Source organism: Trichomycterus rosablanca, chromosome 10, assembly GCF_030014385.1.
Source record: "Trichomycterus rosablanca isolate fTriRos1 chromosome 10, fTriRos1.hap1, whole genome shotgun sequence".
Classification (NCBI taxonomy): Eukaryota; Metazoa; Chordata; class Actinopteri; order Siluriformes; family Trichomycteridae; genus Trichomycterus; species Trichomycterus rosablanca.
This window is the reverse complement of record NC_085997.1, coordinates 33,419,856-33,439,946: the sequence shown is the minus strand read 5'-3', so window position 1 is coordinate 33,439,946 and position 20,091 is coordinate 33,419,856. Positions and strand designations below refer to the sequence as shown.

General features: G+C 40.9%; 1 protein-coding gene across 2 annotated transcripts in view; it reads left to right on the top strand.

Annotated features, from left to right (window-relative positions):
* The first annotated feature begins 1,644 nt into the window (after nucleotides 1-1,644).
* svild (supervillin d) overlaps nucleotides 1,645-20,091 on the top strand; it is a 123,430-nt gene continuing 104,983 nt past the window's right edge. For both annotated transcript variants that reach the window (XM_063003195.1, XM_063003194.1), the window contains exon 1: nucleotides 1,645-1,982. The gene's annotated coding sequence lies outside the window, so the exon portion shown is untranslated. The remainder of the gene's footprint in view (nucleotides 1,983-20,091) is intronic.

Below are 20,091 nucleotides of genomic sequence, written 5' to 3'. Positions count from 1 at the left end.
TGTAACCATGAATTGAACATGGGGGGCAGGTGTGTGTTTGGGGAGGGGGTCCTTCCATATCAATCACATAAAGGGCAGTTGTAGACTGATGGTTAAGGTACTGGACTAGTAATCGAAAGGTCGCTGGTTCAAGCCCCACCACTGCCAGGTTGCCTCTGTTGGGCCCTTGAGCGAGGCCCTTAACCCTCAATTGCTTAGACATTATACTGTCATAGTACTGTAAATCACTTTGGTTAAAAGCATCTACTAAATACTGAAAATGTAAATGTAAACAACAGATGGGAACACTGAATGACCCTAACATTACTCAAGGCTAATGAGTGGAATATACTGTATTTATAGTTTTAACGTCAGTATATTGTTGTGGTCATTTTGAGGACATCTGGTTATTGTGGGCCCTTGTTAAATACACTATATGGCCAAAAGTATTCGCTCGTCTGCCTTCACACGCATATGAACTTGAGTGACTCCCATTCTTAATCCATAGGGTTTAATATGATGTCGGCCCACCCTTTGCAGCTATAACAGCTTCAACTCTTCTGGGAAGGCTTTCCACAAGGTTTAGGAGTGTGTTTATGGGAATTTTTGACCGTTCTTCCAGAAGCACATTTGTGATGTCAGACCCTGATGTTGGACGAGAAGGCCCGGCTCACAGTCTCCACTCTAATTAATCCCAAAGGTGTTCTATCGTGTTGAGGTCAGGATTCTGTGCAGGCCAGTCAAGTTCTTCCACAACAAACTCTCTCATCCACGTCTTTATGGACCTTGCTTTGTGCACTGGTGCGCAGTCATGTTGGAACAGGAAGCATGAAATTATCCAAAATCTCTTGATATGTTGAAGCATTAAGAGTTCCTTTCACTGGAACTAAGGGGCCGAGCCCAACTCCTGAGAAACAACCCCACACCATAATCCCCCCTCCACCAAACTTTACACTTGACACAATGCAGTCAGACAAGTACCGTTCTCCTGGCAACCTCCAATTCCAGACTCGTCCATCGGATTGGCAGACGGAGAAGCGTGATTCGTCACTCCAGAGAACACATCCAGTCGACTGTGGAATATTTAGTAGCGAGGAAATTTCATGACTGGACTTGTTGCACAGGTGGCATCCTATCATGGTACCATGCTGGAACTCACTGAGCTCCTGAGAGCGACCCATTCTTTCACTAATGTTTGTAGAAGCAGTCTGCCTAGTGCCTAGGTGCTTGGTTTTATACACCTCTGGCCATGGAAGTGATTGGAACACCTGAATGAATGATTTGGATGGGTAAGTGAATACTTTTGGCAATATAGTGTAAGTCCTATAGTTGGTGCAATCTCATAACCACACTCCTTTTCGGTCATTAACAAATATATTTAAATCAACGTGTTTGGCGTGTGCGAGTGGCTGCAGATCAAACAGCTCTGTGATCACTATATAAGTGCCCTACACATAGTGTGGAATAACGTCTCCTGCGCCCTACCTAGTGCACTCCTTGACTTGTAGGAAGTGGTTTAGGATCGAGCCCCAGCCCTGTATTCAGTCTGAACGCGGAACAGAATGAAAGGGAGCTGGGACTGAGGGCGGGATTTTAACTTTCCCGAACGGCTGAGACTTTAATGCGCATTGTGCTCCGCTCACACTGCGGTCAGACTGTCAGCTGCGTTACTTGTGCAGGACTGTATGTAGTTTGTGTAGTTTTAGGCTTCGTGTGTAATACTGAACTGAAAGAGCTTTGGCCAGTGAGCTGGATAGCCTTTTGCAGACTCTTCTCTAAAACAAAGAGCATTTGCATGTAAGGTGAAGCTGCAGGCTGGTTTAATAATAAAGAAAAGAGAGATCAGAACAAGATCAGAACAAGATCAGAACAAGATCAGAACAAGATCAGGGCTGTTTCATAACACAAGCTGATCTGTAGGATTTGGGTGAAGAGTTCATGTTTGGTTTGTTTCTCAGATTGGATGGAGCTCCTCTGTTAGACTGGGTTAAACCCTGAAACAGGTAAGTCCTACCTGGTCTTTTACCTACTGTATGTGTGAGTGTATTTGTCTCTATTAAACCTTAATTTTACAAACCAGAATGAATTTAAAACCCCAGCACTTACATTTACATTTACATTTTTGGCATGTAAATGTAAAAGTGACTTACATTTGAGACTATACAGTCTAAGCAATTGAGGGTTAAGGGCCTTGCTCAGGGGCCCAACAGTGGCAACCTGGCAGGGGTGAGGCTTGAACCTGCAATGTTTGGATAACTGGATCAGCACCCTATCACAGCCGTGAATTAGGTAGGACCTTAGTTTATTACATTTTCGGCATTTAACAGACGCTTTTTGTCAAAGTGACTTAAAGTACAGTGTCAGTATACAGTCTGAGCAATTGAGGGTTAAGGACCTTGCTCAAGGGCCCAACAGTGGCAACCTGGCAGTGGTGAGGCTTGAACCGGCAACCTTTGGATAACTGGATCAGTACCCTAACCACTAGGCTACAGTTGCCCTGCAAAAAGGCTTATTTCATGGTCCAGCCGTGAATTAGGTAGGACCTTAGTTTATTACATTTTCGGCATTTAACAGACTCTTTTTGTCTGAGCAATTGAGGGTTGAGAACCTTGCTCAGGGGCCCAACAGCAGCAATCTGGCAGTGGTGGGGCTTGAACCAGCAACCTTTTGATTACTAGTCCAGTACCTTAACCACTAGGCTACAAGTGTGTTTCATCTAATGACATAACCCTTCTCATTTTTTTCTATGTTACTGGTTGACCATTGAAGTTTTAGATGTAACACACTCTCAGTTGTTTACTCCAAACCTGAGATTTAGAGTTTTCCCACTTTTCTAATCTGTATATGCATCCTGGTTTGATGTTTACGAAATACAGTGGTACCTTGAAACTCAACGCCAATTGGTTCTGGGAGTGGCGTCGAGTTTTAAAGACACTGAGTTTCAAGGTATTTTTTCCCATGTAGATGTTTGGGAAACCTGTTAATGTGTTCCATGGTCCAGTTGAACTGCATTTATTTTAGGCTATGTAAAATAATGGGGTAGTTTTTGACACGTATACACTGAAAATAACACAAATATTATATAAAAGCACTACAATACAATAAAAGCTGCACTTTAGCTTTAATTATTTATTGTTTCTTTATGCTTCTTAATTGTGCAGATGCTTGATCTTGAAATACCATATTCCATTCAGTACCGGCACATTCACACGAGAAGCGGCAAAGTAGTTTTTGCGCTGCTGTGCCGTCATTTCCTATGGAGTGTGGCGGCGGTGCACAAATCTTAACATGACTTATTGTACTAAAACAACTAGTAAGGAATTTCATTAGTGGAGCAGTAGTAATGAAGAGAAGTTTAGTGTTCTTGTGTCTTTTTTTTACTACATTAAACCACAACAAGCTTTTTTAAATGATAAGCGTTTTAGAGTATCTCTCTTAAAAAAAAAAGCAGATTCTTACAATTTCTCAGACCCTCGAGCTGTAACACAAGTTTAAAAGTGAAACAGTGAGGAAAATCCAGATAAACACAGATACATGTGGAGCTTTCAGACTGGATTTGACGGTAATTCCACACAAATGCAGATCCGTCTCATATTCACCATTTCATGACGTTTTACCTCACCGCTCAAACCGAGCACTGAACAAAGTAGCTGTTCATTGTTAATTTAAAATTAAATAAACATTTAAAAAAAAATAAAGCTGAACACGTTGAGTTTAAAGGAAATCTTGAGTTAAAGAGTATAAATTTCTCGACTGAGGACGTGGAGTTTCAAATAATTTGAGATTAGGGGACATTGAGTTACAAGGTACCACTGTACTCAATTTGCTAGATGTGATGAAACTTTTCTGACAGCAACTCACCAGTATAAACAGAACCTCACTGTTATCTGTCTTTCTTGAGAAACCTATTCATGACAAGATTGTGCAGCAGGCTTTGTGTTATTCTTTCTACATCTAAGAGAAAAGACCTTCAGCAAGTCCATGGATCTACATCTCTAATCTTCTGCTCTGTCGGACACCTGTAAAAACAAAAGCAAAGGCAAACGAAGTAAAACAGTGGCTCAGTGTGATTACACCACATCACACAGCAAACAGTACTGTTAATAAAGCAGGATTAGGGAACTGAGTTCATCCTCAGAGAAAATGTTTTAAACCTCTGAACCAATCTTACAACCAATGAACCAATCCTGTTGTTTCAATATTCGTTACCACACAGATGTCAGATGTAAGATCTGTGGAACAGTTGATACCCACTGTTTCAAGAAGCTTGTAACTACACAGTAATTGAATCGACATGATTTTGTTACCAAGATATTATCAAGCTTGATTGATGAGTACTGCCTGATACTAATACTGACTATTGCTAGAGGCTGGTAACTACCCAGTAATTGATGCTTTTGTTACCAAGATATTGTAGCCTGACTGATGAGTACTGCCCGATACTAATACTGATCTGATACAGACATCCTTACAAAGCCAAAACTATCCAATTAAGTTTGTCAGAATAATGATTGTCGGTATTAAAAGTAGTTCTAGGATGCTTTGCTTCCTTTGTCTATGTAAAATAACTGTATCCTGCCAGTCATCATCTTGTCAGATCCAGTTTGATCCAAGTCAGTGAATCAAACAGGAATGTATGTCCAAATCTGATCAGCTGCTAATTCAGAATTTTATGAGTTGATATTTAGTAATGGAACAAAACATGCCTAGCTATGTTCACTTTAGACAAGATTTTCAATTCTGATTGAACCATTTTAAATGTGGTACTAAAATCCACAGCTTTCATATCAGTACAAATTATGCGTCAAAAATTTGAACTGGCAGCACTCACTCACTTTCTTAACCACTTATCCAATTAGGGTCGGGGGGGGGGGTTGCTGGAGCATGTCCCAGCTTTTAAATGGGCTCAAGGCATACAGTAACACCATGGACGTGGTGCCAGTCCATCGCAGGGTAGACACACATACACACTCCCATTCACCTATAGGGCAATTCAGTGTCTCCAATTAACCTGACTGCATGTTTTTGGACTGTGGGAGGAAACCGGAGCCCCCGGAGGAAACCCACTCAGACATGGGGAGAACATGCAAACTCAGCACAGAAAGGACCTTGACCGCCTCGCCTGGGGATCGAACCCAGGACCTTCTTGCTGTGAGGCGACAGTGTTACCCACTGAGCCACCATGCCGCCCTCGGCCCGTGGGCCGTATACGGCCCCCCCGCTCAATCAAATGTGGCACGCCATATATTTCCTAGATTTTATTGTCTGGGCTTTATGCAATTAATTAAACTTTAGACGATTCAACAGACATAACAAATACGAGTTATGTTGCCACATACCGGTTGCGTGTTGCCACGACATCATTGCCCCCAGATATTCCACAGCTGGTCAAGACCAAACATTCATAACCGTCACATTGAAATTATGATAAGGTAAGTCTGAGATCAAATATAAACACTACATACCATCAGCATCATGTATTTATAAAGCCTATATTAATTTGGCTCTATGTTGCATCATTGTAGTCTGTGGCCCGTGACCAGATATGTAATTATTAATCTGGCCCTCAGTGGGTAGAAGGTTCCCCACCCCTGCTATAAAACAAGGATAAACTAAGATTTGTGCATAGATATAAGCAACTGTCTATGCTTTATTATAATGTGGAAATCGAAACCGCAGTTGTAAGTGAGTGCTGAAAAAAACTAAATCCAATTATTTTAGACATTGATAACAAACGATGAACTGGTCCAGTTCAATTTCAAACAATGTAATTGAAGATTAAAACTGGACTCCATTTCTAAACTGTGTTTTTCTTAATTTAAATGATTGGGGTTTTGCATATTGCCGCTGTTGAATTAGGAATTTAAGAGTATTCTAAGGACTGTTTATCAGTGAATTATTTTTAACCTATTAGCTTACACATACTGTATGTTCCTCTACAAACAGCAGATGTTTGCTACTGCATTCATTATGTGGGCAATAAATCAAAATGAACAATTTGTAGCATGAAGCAAGAAATGATTCTATTCACTTGTGAGGAAGGGATTGTTTATGTGCATTTTTATATGAGCATACTTGGTTGGTGTAAATGTGCATGAGTAAATGTAATTATCTTGTCAGACCGTGTGGAAATCTCCAATTTGTCCACCACTTTTTTTGTTGTCTTATTAAAATTTTCTTTACAAAATTTCAGACCAAAGGCCCTGTGCTTATGGATCTCATTGGTTTGAATTGCTGAATGAGTGTTATTAAGCCTTTATAAGAGATGAATGCACGTTTCAGACGGAAGAGTGAGCAGGGTTCAGGTGTGGAGATTTTCTTCTTGTCTTTGGAAAAGCAGTCAATCTTAAAGAATGTGATGGGACAGCAGATAGAGCTCAGTAACAATGGGTTGTAATAAATGGGTGACTTTTTGCACACATACATACTCGACAGTGTGCTGCCTGTCAGACATGCTCTTAAATGCCTGATGAACTTAGACAAGTCTCAGCAAAGACAGGGCTTAACATTCCTTACATTTTTTTTAACCAAGCTTGTTTATTTTAATCCGTGTAGCGGAAGAGGAGGATACAGGCCTCCTTGTTGGTGCTTAAAAGTTAGTGTTGAATTGGCTGACGTGTTGTTTCTTAGTGACCAAGATTAGTATTATACTTGCTATTAACTGTGCGAGGGGACTGTTGTACCAGCAGACATTTGGCACAAAACATGAGGGTTAACGCTGTACTAAGTAATGGATTAACATAATCATAGTAATGGCTGTGAAAGTGCAGAACACCACAACTTGAATGAAAGTACTGATTCCTCCGACAATATGGTCGATGTTATTTTACTGACACTGTGTACGCTTACTAATGTTTAAAATGAAGGTTTTGTTCATCTTGCTTTTTATAATCTATAGTAAAACAATAATCTTATTTAGTTAGTTCATATAAGAATCATGAGTCCCTCACCTCTGATAGCTGTTACATGGTAATTGCTATGATTTAGGCATTCAAATCTTGCCGATTTCTTTCAACCAATAATTGATCGTCATTACATGACAGTTGACTATTACGTAACTAGCTGGGGCAGCACGGTGGCTAAGTGGGTAGCACTGTCGCCTCACAGCAAGAAGGTCCTGGGTTCTATCCCCAGGTGGGGCGGTCCGGGTCCTTTCTGTGTGCAGTTTGCATGTTCTCCCCGTGTTCGCGTGGGTTTCCTCCGGGGGCTCCGGTTTCCTCCCGCAGTCCAAACACGTGCAAGTGAGGTGAACTGGAGACACTAAATTGTCCATGACTGTGTTTGATATAACCTTGTGAACTGATGAACCTTGTGTATTGAGTGACTATCGTTCCTGTCATGAATGTAACCAAAAGTGTAAAACATGACGTTAAAATCCTAATAAACAAACAAACAACCTAACTAGCTTATAGCCTCACATGGAAATAAAAACACATCACAGATTTTCATGTCAATAGCGTAACACAACAAGCAGAACCGGTTTAGCAATCATAATTAGATTTTGAACGGTAGCCTGTAGCTAACAGTCCATTACAAGTGCTGACTGAACATGCTAATCCTATAATGGAGATGAGGTAGGCAACATTAGGCAACATTAGTGTCTTTATTATACGATTCAATACTGGGGCATGATGCAAAATATATAAAAAAATAATTACAAACACACACCAACACACATGTGCTTAGCATGGGTTAACATGCTTTACAACTGTATAGCAGTGATGGGGACTCGCGTCCGAGTCTCACGTAAGTCGCGCACACAGCGACTTCAGACTCGACTCTGACTCGTTTTAAATGACTCGGACTCGACTTGAAAAAATGACTTGTGGACAACAAAAGTCAGCAACATGTGTTAACATTAGTTACATGTGACAATAATATATATATTTGTTGGAAATGAATTTACATGACCTTTTTAACTGAAAGTACGGCTGGGCGGTATGACCAAAAATTTTTATCACGGTATTTTTTTAAGATTCTGACATTTTAAGTTTCACAGTATATCACTTTTAATATATAGACTTTGTATATGTCTGTGGCATATTCTACTGTCATAAGTACATAGAATCTAAAAAATTTTAATTTCACCATGTATATAATGAAGGTTTTGATAACTATAAGGTTTGCTTGACCCCACAAAATGACACAATATATGATAGAATCAGTACGCGTGAAACTGTTGCAATAAATACAATTTTTTTTGTTTATTTAATATTTAAGTATTGTACAATTACCCTTAGCTCTCCCTTTAACAAATAAAATGATGTTTGCAAACTCCTCTGTACAACCTGACTTTCTTGTAGAAACGTGGACGACTTTATATATCTCCGCTTCCAGTTCACTTATAACGTTGGTTTAGCAACTGACCTGAAGTATTTTCGCTCTGTAAGACGTACCTGGAATGTACTGTTTTAATGATTGCTCTGAGCTAAGCTTCTTTCTCGACTGTCTGTAGAGGAATATTATATGATTTGCTGCCTACTGAAGCCTACAGCTGTTGTATTAACTGTGCTACGGTATGGCGGTATTTAAAAAATCCATACGGTGTGAGGAATCAAAGACGGTATACCAAATGTACTGTCATACCGCCCAGCACTAACTGAAAGCATTAATTGAACAATAACTTCTTTGTGGTTAGTAATTATGTTCTAAAGCCATCATGTACCAAAAAGACTAGTCGCCATTATCCTTAAAGTGGCACAGATTGGTATGCGTGTTAAAACTAAGTACATGGATTACTTTTAAATAAAATAATCCAGTTATTTAATTTCAGTCACTTGGGCTTTTTCCTGTCAGTAATGGAACTTGCTGTTCTCCCCTCTAGTACATATCACTACTATAAAAAGTATTCATACAGTGTTGTGCTTTAATAATAGTGTATTAAGCATCTATAGGCTGCCAGGGATTCACTAAGCCTCGAATTTGAGATAATCAGACGTGGATTTATGTAATTTAGTATTGGTAAAATTACTTTCAATTAAAAGTTGGCTCTTAGTATGGCTCACCACATCTGTGAGGGCAACACCTCTATTATTGGGATTAACAGGTCATGTGTTTTTTCAGAGGGTCATAGGCCATGCATCTTTCACTGTGTCCTTTACAGCAACAGACAGGATAAAGGCTAAATGATGAGACACTAGTAAGAAATGCTATGTGGGGCCGCTCAGGTGGCGCAGCGGTAAAAACACACACTGGAACCAGAGCTGGGATCTGGAATACATCATATAGAATCTCAGCTCTGCTTGTTGGCTAAGGCTGAGCGGCCACATGAACAACGATTGGCCTGTTGTTCAGATGGGCGGGACTAAGGATGGGGTCTCTCTCTCATGATTGGTGCAATTACAACCTCTGCTGGCTGATTGATGGCGCCTGCACAGAGATGAGAAAACAGTGCTCTCAGGGTGTGTCTCTTCATACACAACGCTGAGCTGCACTGCACTCGTCAAAGTGTGGGTGACAAGATGCATACGGCATGCTGCCCACGTGTCGGAGGGGGCGTGGGTTAGCTTCATTCTCCTCAATCAGAGCAGAGATCAGCATTGGTGGAGAGGAAGCATGACGCAATGGGGCAATTGTACGCCCTAATAAGGGAGAAAAAGGGGAGAAAATGCATAAAGAAAATATATAAAAAAAGAAATGCTATGTGAATACTGTTAGTCTTAAGGTAAAAGTGGACAGTGCTGACAACACTAACCCTCTAACCCAGTTTTCTGTGGAGCGTGTACTAGTTTCAGCTAACACACGTTTGAACTAAAACAACCATATTGGAAGCATTAAGACGGCTGCACTGATTTGAACGAGTAAATCTTTACACTTTCAGTGCTTTGCTGTCTAACATCTCCGGACACACCTCATTAAATACTGAGACACGACTCTTTCTTGGCTGTTTGAACCGAGTGGCATGAAGTCCCAGACTTTCGGACTACACTTTTTTATGGCTGCCTGGAAATGTTAGTTAGCACATTCCAGCGAGCTCTGTGTATGTTGGGGCATTTGCAGAGCGAGCAGTTTGTAAACACGATTCTGTCTCCAGTGTTTTGCAGTATCCTGATAGGCTTTCATCCACCTCCAGATGTTAGGACATCCTGCTGAACCTTTCAGGAATGTTTACATGGCAGGAACGAAGAATACCTTCAGGGCTTACAGTTCAATTTCAACACCTAATTGGTCCATATCGTTGCATAACTGAGAGGAGTTTATTGCACTGTAACCGGTCCGGCCCCACCCGAACATGCACAATTACACAATCCACACACACACACACACACACACAGAGAGACACACACACAATCCTTACGCTGAAAATCATTACATAATATATCAAGACTGTATGAATCTGTACAGAAGATTCTGATATCAGCATTGGCTTTACATTAGGGGTGTTAATAATTAACAGGTTAACCAATAATCGACATAGAAGTCATTGTTTGATTAATGCTGTCTATTAATAAGGTCATTTAGGTTAATTTACATTAGCTAAAGTTCACACTTGATTTGAATTGAGAGCAGAGCTAGAGTAAGAGTTTGGACTGTTGATTTGACACCCTGACCCACCCTCAGTACACTTGGGCCAGCTAGGTGTTCAAACACACTTCTAATGAGCGATGGAACTATTACACATTCAAATCCAAAACTGAAGCTGTTTTGTGTGAGTTTGGAGTCTGACCGAATCTCAGCTCTGCCTTTCCGACTGGGCTGGGCGGCTGCATGAACAACGATTGGCTGGTGTTTAGGGTTAGAGGGTAAGAAAGTCGGATCATAGGTCCTCATAACTGGTGTGACTGCGGCCCCTGCTGGCTGACTGATGGCGCCTGCACAGGGCTGAGGAATGGTGCTGATGGGGGTGTGGCCCTCCGTACACAGTGCCCGTCAAGTGTGTGAACTCGACTCGTGCAGGTGAAAAATGCAGTCTGTACTGACTGTATGTGCCGGAGGGGGCGCGTGTCAGTTGAGAGACGTCCTCAGTCAGCGGTGAAGGGTCGAATCAGTATAGAGGACACATTCAGGGTAACTGGACACGACTAGACTGGGGGATAAAAATGGGGGGGGGGGGAGTTTGGAGTCTGACTACACAGATAATAGACTGTTTGCTGTCAGCTGCCATTTAATGTCTTTTGCTTTCTGAATTCTGAATTAGTTCTGTTCATGATGTTTAGTTTATCTTACTGTTCTACATTACTGCCATGTTTGCTCATTTATTATGGGATGCTTTATGATTGTTAATTATCGCTTAATCGCTGGTTAATGACGGTTGGTTGTCAGTTAAAAGAAATTGTCAACATTTGCATAACTAGTTTGCTTAAACAGTCAGACAAATATATAACCCAAAAGCTACATTTGATTGAATTTACTTATTTAATGAAGCTACAACGTTCCAATAAACCAATCAAATAAAAAGGTCATAGCATTTCTTACACAATAAGGCAAATTTAGTTGGGGAGTTGCTTTGTTTTCAGAGTTTACTGCTTATGGGCAGCTTTTCTTGATGTGGTTCTGTTTGTTCATATGCAAAGATGGCAGAAGAGCAAACAAAACCTGATTTCTGGTATTCATGCACTTTCATTCTTACCCTTGGTTCCTTCACATGCAGAAACTACCTGTAGTTGTGATTAAATGTGTAAATATGTGATGCCCTGTAATAGATTGGTGACCTGTCCAGTATGTCCAGTGTTTATGAACTGAACTCTAATGAGTATACAGCGGCTACTGAAGATGCCGGCGTGTTTGCTTGCTAGGTGTTGAACTCTTGATCATTTATATCATTCAACACAACTGTGTCTTGTTTATGAAGATGAGGAATGCAGCTCTGTTTAGGTGCTTTTCCAAACGTCAGAACCTTTTTATTACCACCTGGGTAAGTGGTGCACCTTTGCTTGCCCTGCTTGATGCTTTATTTGGTTTGTGCCCAGTGTACAGTAGAGTGAAAATCTTAATACCCCCTTGAAATAGTCATGTTTTATCAACAGATTTTCCATTGGATTTAGGTCAGGGCTGTGAACTGACCACTGAAGAACACTTACCTTCCTAACATTTAGCCACTGCTTTGTTTTTGACGGTGTGTTTAGGGTTGGTGTCATGCTTAAAGGTGAACCTGCTGCATATCTTTTGCTATCTCGCAAAGACCTAGGATGTACCTGGTAGTCTCATTTTTCTCTTCAATCCTGACCAATTGCCCAGTTTCTACTGAAGAGAAACGCCCCATAACATTGCCACAGTGTTTTACATGGCGTGCAGTGTTTGATTTTCTCTAAACGTATTTCTTCAGTCCAAAACGTTTCAATCTTGGTCTCATCTGACGGTAAACCTTTGTGTAAAGCTTGTGAAATTGTTGGCACATGGAGAGACTGTCCAATCTCAGCCGTACAGACCTGTAAGTCCCTGTAAGTCCTGCTTAAGTGCCACAACTTTTTTGAAAGTACCTTTTTAACTGAATTATTATTTTTGTGTTACCATGCACTACTAGTAGTAAAATCCTCAATAAACAGCTGGTTTTACTCTTATGTAATTGAAACCACTACATCTTACACTACAGATTAGCTACAATTCTTTGCAAGGTCAATTATTATTAAATTAGAGTAACCATTCTTTTTTAACAGTAGATGTAGGACTCAGTAACCTTAAAATAAGCCTTCCTTTACACCACCTTCCTGTCCAGTGACAGTAATTGCGGTTTGGCTGAAATCCTGCTCTCTAAATATTTAGTTCTTCTGAGGAGGACATGACAGCGAGAGGAGATGGAGCTTCTGTGTTAAGGAGCAGGATGTGCACACAGCAAAGTGCTTTAAGTAAAGCCTGATAAAACTCTCCAGCCTGTTCTTTAATGTCATTCAATTACCGCCAGTATCCGTCATGCACAATTCATCATTGTAACAGAAATGCAGTTGCACAATCAGGATTTAGTAGTAGTAAATGTGTATTTAAATAGTTTTAATACACTTCCCTAATTTTAGGATTATTTTCAGTTTACAGAACATAAATGAGAAGTTGAAAAGTAATTTGTATAATTCCTGCTGTTGTGTCAGATTTACTTCTCTTTATAAATGAGTTTATTTAGTGAATAACGGAACAGGATTTACACAGTTTAAAAACACTCAACAGCAGGTACAGTAGACCCTTGACTTACGAATGTAATTGGTTCTGAAGGGCTGTTCTTACATTTACATTTTCGGCATTTAGCAGACGCTTTTATCCAAAGCGACTTACAGTTGTGACAGTATACAGTCTAAGCAATTGAGGGTTAAGGGCCTTGCTCAAGGGCCCAACAGTGGCAACCTGGTAGTGGTGAGGCTTGAACCGGCAACCTTCTGAATACTGGACCAGTACCTTAACCACTAGGCTACACTGCCGACTGTTCTTAAGTCAAAATGTTCGTCAGTTAAACCTATTTTTCCCATAAGAAATAATGTAAATAAAATTAATCCATGCCAGACCTCCCAAACGCCCCCTTACATAACCTTTCTAATGTCTTAAATGGTCTTTTTTGTTATAAATACAAGTTTATTTTCCCTTAAATCTTAAATTATAGAATAGACATTCCTGTAATAAACAATAATAAACAACAATACACAGTAGTACTGTACTGTACATAAAAAAACACATCACATTTCAGTACAGTACATGTTCTGTACTATACACCATAATACATTGTATCTACCAGAAACAACAATAACTCTTATATGTCTCTATTATTTCCTTCTTTATTTCAGTAGTGTTGTATTTTGTAGGTGTAATTGCACGAAAGAATAATTTCCTTCTTCTCTCTCACTCACTGTCTCCTCTGTCTGATACACAGTGACAGCTACTGGCAGGAGTAATTATACAACAACAAAAAACTGCACTCACTTAGGCAACATAGTGAGTACATTTAGGAGAATATTGATGCTGAGATATTGCACATACACTCTGTTTGGGCTTCTTAAGCCAGAATCTTTGTAAAAAAGGCCCATTTGACGACTCCTCTACTCTCATTGGCTGGTTCTAATCACTGTGCTTACAACTAATTGGTGGGTAATTACATGACTGGTTGCTGATCATCTCAGACAGGTAAAAATTAAGCACTTTGGGTTGGTAATCGGTGCACAATATACAGTATGGGTGCTTGTCCTTGGCTCAGACCTCGAAATGTTTCTGATCAAGTGGAACCTCGGACGCCTCCCTTTTTTGGTCTGTGATTGGGAAGCTGAGCTAAAACGTTCACCAGGCTTTAAGCTGTAAGATTCTTGGCTTGGACAGTTTTATCACTGTCTCATTTTCTCCTCTCTGCCCCCCACTTTGAGTTCCAGTCCTTCAGGGGGGTGCTGGGTCTTAGGACACTGAGTGCAAACAGACCTCCCAGCACTCTCCTAATGTTTTTGGTTGCCTCGCCTCTTCTTTCCTCTCTGTTCCAATTTTTCACTGGAAGTAACGTACGTCTCTATCTCGGCTCAGTCATGAATCACGTTACCCATCACTGAAAATGAATGAACTGGAATTCCGGGATCAGTACGACGTGGATTAAACACTTCTGCTTCACAGCCACATTCTAATCAGAACCAGTGAGTGTGTTTACATGCACAGCACAGTCTGATTACTGCAGGGAATGAGATGATGATGAGAATCTGATTATTGGGTTTATGTGCACTTCAGTGGTCCGGTTGTGGGAAACCTCAGAGTTTACATGAGCTAATCAGTAATCGTTTTACTGACATAGGCAAAAAAGCAGCTGCTTAGCAACTCTAAATGGGAGATATAAGAGCTGGTAAAACTACCCGCTGCATTTTTAGCATCCAGCGTAGCACTGTGTATGTAAACGTAATAATAATATAATTTTAGTATCTTTCAATGAATCGAAAACACTGTACAGATAAATTACAGCACATTAAACACATCCAGAAGAGATTTTCTATTGGTAAAAATCATTTAAAACAGGTGGCTTGGTGGGTAGCACTGTCGCCTCACAGAAAGAAGGTCCTGGGTTTGATTCCCAGATAAAGCAGTTTGCATGTTCTCCCTGTGTCCAAAGACATGCAGTCAGGTCAACTGGAGATACTAAAGTCCCCTTAGGTAAGAGTGTGTGTATTTGTGTGTGTGTTTGCCCTACAATGAACTGGTGACGGTCTGGGGTGTTTCCTGCCTTTTGCCCAGTGAATTTGACCCACTGTGACCCTCACTCACTCACTTTCTTAACCACTTATCCAATTAGGGTCACGGGGGGAGGGGGGGTGTTTCTGGAGCCTATCTCAGCTTTTCAATGGGCGCAAGGCACACAGTAACACCCTGGACAGGGCGCCAGTCTATCGCAGGGCAGACACACATACACACACATACACACACCCATTCACCTATAAGGCAATTCAGTGTCTCCAATTAACCTGACTGCATGTCTTTGGACTGTGGGAGGAAACCGGAGCTCCTGGAGGAAGCTCGGCACAGAAAGGACCCAGACTGCCCTGCCTGGGGATCGAACCCAGGACCTTCTTGCTGTGAGGTGACAGCGCTACCCACCGAGCCACCGTGCCACCGTGCCACCCTCACTGTGACCCTGTATAGGGTAAAGCCTTAAGGGTAAAACAGATAATGAATGAATGAATGAATGAATGATTGATTTAAAACAAATAAGCAATGTAAATGTGATTGTATGTGATTAATTAAAAGAGAAAAAAGTTAAAAACAGAAAATTAAAAAGCAAAAGAAAATGGACAGCATGAGTTAGGGTTGGGCGGTATGACGATATTACCGTATACCGCGGTATTTAAAAATGGTGACGGTATTAAAAAATGGTGACGGTATTTTTTAAATGTGAAGTGCCAAATTTCTGCTTCAGGTTTATCTTGAAAACTGAGACTTTAGGACATCCACAGTAAGGGAGGGGTGGGAGGGGTAGGCGGTTGGAGCTCGCTGATTGGCTGTGGGGTGCTCACTGTGTGATAACACAGAGAGACGAGTGAAGAGCCACACTGGCTAGCGTTAGCTGTGAGCTAACAAGCAGAAACTGAAAAACGGCTTGTCTTTTAATTTTTCAAAATCAACATTTTTTATCAGTTCAACCGGAAATGAACACAAGCGTGTGCGCCGACATGTACTTATTTACTAAATATATCTTCAGTGTAAATCGAGCACAAGTGTTGAGAAAAAGGAGCAAACAGTAATAATAACGTTACGCCCAATCCGCTGTTCTGACCCTTGTCTGCCATAGATTTTCCTGCCTATGTAAGAACTATTTTTTCCTAAATAAAAGCGCTATATTAAGAAAAAAGAACGTCTCACCTGTTGTGTAATGTGAATAATAAAATATATTGTCTGGCCCTTTAAGAATGTTATGTGCACTATAGGGCGTAGGGAGCGAGTGTGTAGGGAAGAGATCGGATTTGTACCGTTTCTGTGCTCGAGTTTTGCACTGAGCTTGTGTGACATGTAAAGTAGCGTTCTCGTTAACCACTCAAATGTTTGGACTTTGAATTATTTTAACATTATTTTACATCACCGTCATCGCAACATGAACATTTACATTCATATTTTTTGTTACGGTATAGAACTTAATTCTGGATTACAGGCAGAACTAATCGTACACGTTCATACACTTTTAAGAAATATCTGTAACTATAAAGTAAGCAGTTAACTTTTGAAATATATTGAAGTGTTTAGCCTGCTGTTTTTATACATGCATTTATACTTATGCGTATTTATTATAGATCAGACAAGATAAGCAATGTTTGACGTTCAGATTGTTAAATCTTTTTATAATAAATCATTGAAATATTGTAATTACACTCAAGTGTGTACACTGTAAAGTTTGTCCGCATTATTCCTCAACTCTGCTCAGGCACCATCAATCAGCCAGCAGAGTTCGTAATTGCGCCAGTTATGAGGAACCCTGGTCCGGCTCGTCCCACCCTGTGAACAACAGCCAACCGTTGTTCATGTAGCCGCCCAGCCCAGCCGGATGGCAGAGCTGAGATTTAATACGATGTGTTAGAAATCCCAGCTCTGGTGTGCTAGCGTGTTTTACCGCTGTGCCACCTGAGTGGCCCACAGTCCAATGACATGCAGATGTATTTTAAACACTTGAAACACTTTGAAACATGTTGTCACGTCAGTTGTAGTTATTTATTTTGGTTAGGTTATTGTGGTTGTTTTATATATACTATTTCTGATTTATTTCCCTTTTTTACTAGTCATTTCCAGTTCCCCCTTGTAGAACCAGTATTGCTTGCACCCCCTCTTTGACACCAACCACTTCTTATCACCTGTTGGTGGTGGGTTTCCATACAGAGCCATATCGCATACAGAGAGTCACACCTGGTTCCGAGTAAACCACCACCCCCACCACCCACCAACCTCGATTTACTGGCAGGACGAGATGTTTTCATGCTGGGTTCATGTTTGAAGGAGTGAAGTCATTCTGTGGCTGCCTGGGCAGGAGAGCAGATTTTAGCAGATTTTACCATTTAAATGACCACTGTATATCTGATCCTCTGGCCAGCGCGGGCCTCCCCGGCCACTCCCTTCCTCTTTGTGTGATCTGAGCACACCAGGCTTTAGGGGTTTGTGTGTCTGTTTACTCAGCCTTACTTTACAGTCGTAAAAACCCCGTTTGTGTAAGTAAATACATGATTTTGCAGTCTCAGTTCTCTTGTGTTTACAGCTTTGATTTGGCACCTGAAGGTTTGCTGGGAAGATATCTTGTAATTTGCCTGGTGTTTGTATGTTTGTGTTTGTTCAACCCATTTACTGAGGAGAGTAAACAGTCGGCAGGAAGCACAAGGGACAAAGGGCTGAAACGGAAGGGGCACTAATGCAGAAAGGATATTGCTGTGTCTGTGGATGGCTCTGCTCACATACACTGATCAGCCATAACAGTAAAACCACCTCCTTGTTTCTACACTCACTCTCCATTTCATCAGCTTCACTTACCATATAGAAGCACTTTGTAGTTCTACAATTACTGACTGTAGTCCATCTTTTTCTTGGCATGCTTTGTTAGCCTGCTTTCACCCTGTTCTTCAATGGACCCCCCCCAGATGGTGGATCATTCTCAGCACTGCAGTGACACTGACATGGTGGTGGTGTGTTAGTGTGTGTTGCGCTGGTATGAGTGGATCAGACACAGCAGCACTGCTGGAGTTTTTAAACACCTCAATGTCACTGCTGGACTGAGAATAGTCCACCAACCAAAAATATCCAGCCAACAGCGCCCCGTGGGCAGCGTCCTGTGACCACTGATGAAGATCTAGAAGATGACCAACTCAAACAGCAGCAATAGATGAGCGATCGTCTCTGACTTTACATCTACAAGGTGGACCAACTAGGTAGGAGTGTCTAATAGAGTGGACAGTGAGTAGACATGGTATTTGAAAAAACTCCAGCAGCACTGCTGTGTCTGATCCACTCATACAAGCACAACACACACTAACACACCACCACCATGTCAGTGTCACTGCAGTGCTGAGAATGATCCACCACCTAAATAATACCTGCTCTGTAGTGGTCCTGTGGGGGTCCTGACCATTGAAGACCAGGGTGAAAGCAGGCTAAAAAAGCATGCAGAGAAAAATATGGACTACAGTCAGTAATTGTAGAACTACAAAGTGCTTCTATATGGTAAGTGGAGCTGATAAAATGGACAGTGAGTGTAGAAACAAGGAGGTGGTTTTAATGTTATGGCTGATCAGTGTAGGTTTGGATCTCCCTGCAGAATAGACGTCATCGACAATAAACGCTTGTTTTGTTATGAGCATTCATAAAATGTATAATGACTAAGTAATCGAGACACAAATGTAGTCGGTAGTGAATTACAGCCTTCTTTGGCAGTGAGACAGAGGTATTAGTAAACAAGGTAAGAGGTATTAGGGGCTTCTCACTATATTAGAACAGATCTTATTAACACCCGTGTTTGTGTGCTGTGGATTATGTACAGGCTTCTTACAAATCTCACCACTCCTTCGTTATCTTACTACGATTGCAGAATTTTCCGCATTATTCAGCATGTCTTTGCCTTCTGTGTGGCTCTGCTGCTTATGCAATGCATCCTGTGTAAATTGTTCCTGTGTTATTACACGCCACACTGAATGATCACAGATCATTAAACAGGACGTGATGTTGCAGTAATGGTAAAAGCACAACACATTTCACAAAAGATTAAGAAATAAAATGATCCAACCCTAGTCCCTAATCAACTGCAGTTGTAGCCTTGTGGTTAAGGTTGATTCAACCTCACTGTTGGGGTCTTAACTAGATATTTAATGCCCAAGACACTTGTCATTTTTCTATTATATTACATATTGTATATATATTTATTACCTACCAATATTGTACTGCAATACTTACTCAATATTTCTTACATACCTTGAACCTATTTAATTAATAATTTTTAACTGAGTCTTTTACTTACTTAATTTTTTTTTGAGACAATTTTTTATTGAGACAATTGGGTGGTGGATCATTATCAGCACTGCAGTGACACTGACATGGTGGTGGTGTGTTAGTGTGTGTTGTGAGTTTTTAAATACACTCACTGTCCACTCTATTAGACACTCCTACCTAGTTGGTCCACCCTGTAGATCGCTCATCTATTGCTGCTGTTTGAGTTGGTCATCTTCTAGACCTTCATCAGTGGTCACAGGATGCTGCCCACGGGGTGCTGTTGGCTGGATATTTTTGGTTGGTGGACTATTCCCAGTCCAGCAGTGACAGTGAGGTGTCTGATCCACTCATACCAGCACAACACACACTAACACACCACCACCATGTCAGTGTCACTGCAGTGCTGAGAATGATCCACCACCTAAATAATACCTGCTCTGTGGTGGTCCTGAGAGAGTCCTGACCATTGAAGAACAGGGTGAAAGTAGTCAAAAAAGTATGTAGAGAAACAGATGGACTACAGTCAGTGATTGTAGAACTACAAAGTGCTTCTATATGGTAAGTGGAGCTGATAAAATGGACAGTGAGTGTAGAAACAAGGAGGTGGTCATAATGTTGTGCCTCATTGGTGTATAATTTATTTGAGTTTTTCAGCTTTTACTTGTTAGCATCAATCAACTCACATCTTTAGATCAGAACTAATAAAATCAGACACTAAACAAGCTTTTATCTAAAGCTATCTATCAACTGTGACCAAATACAAGCCAAGCA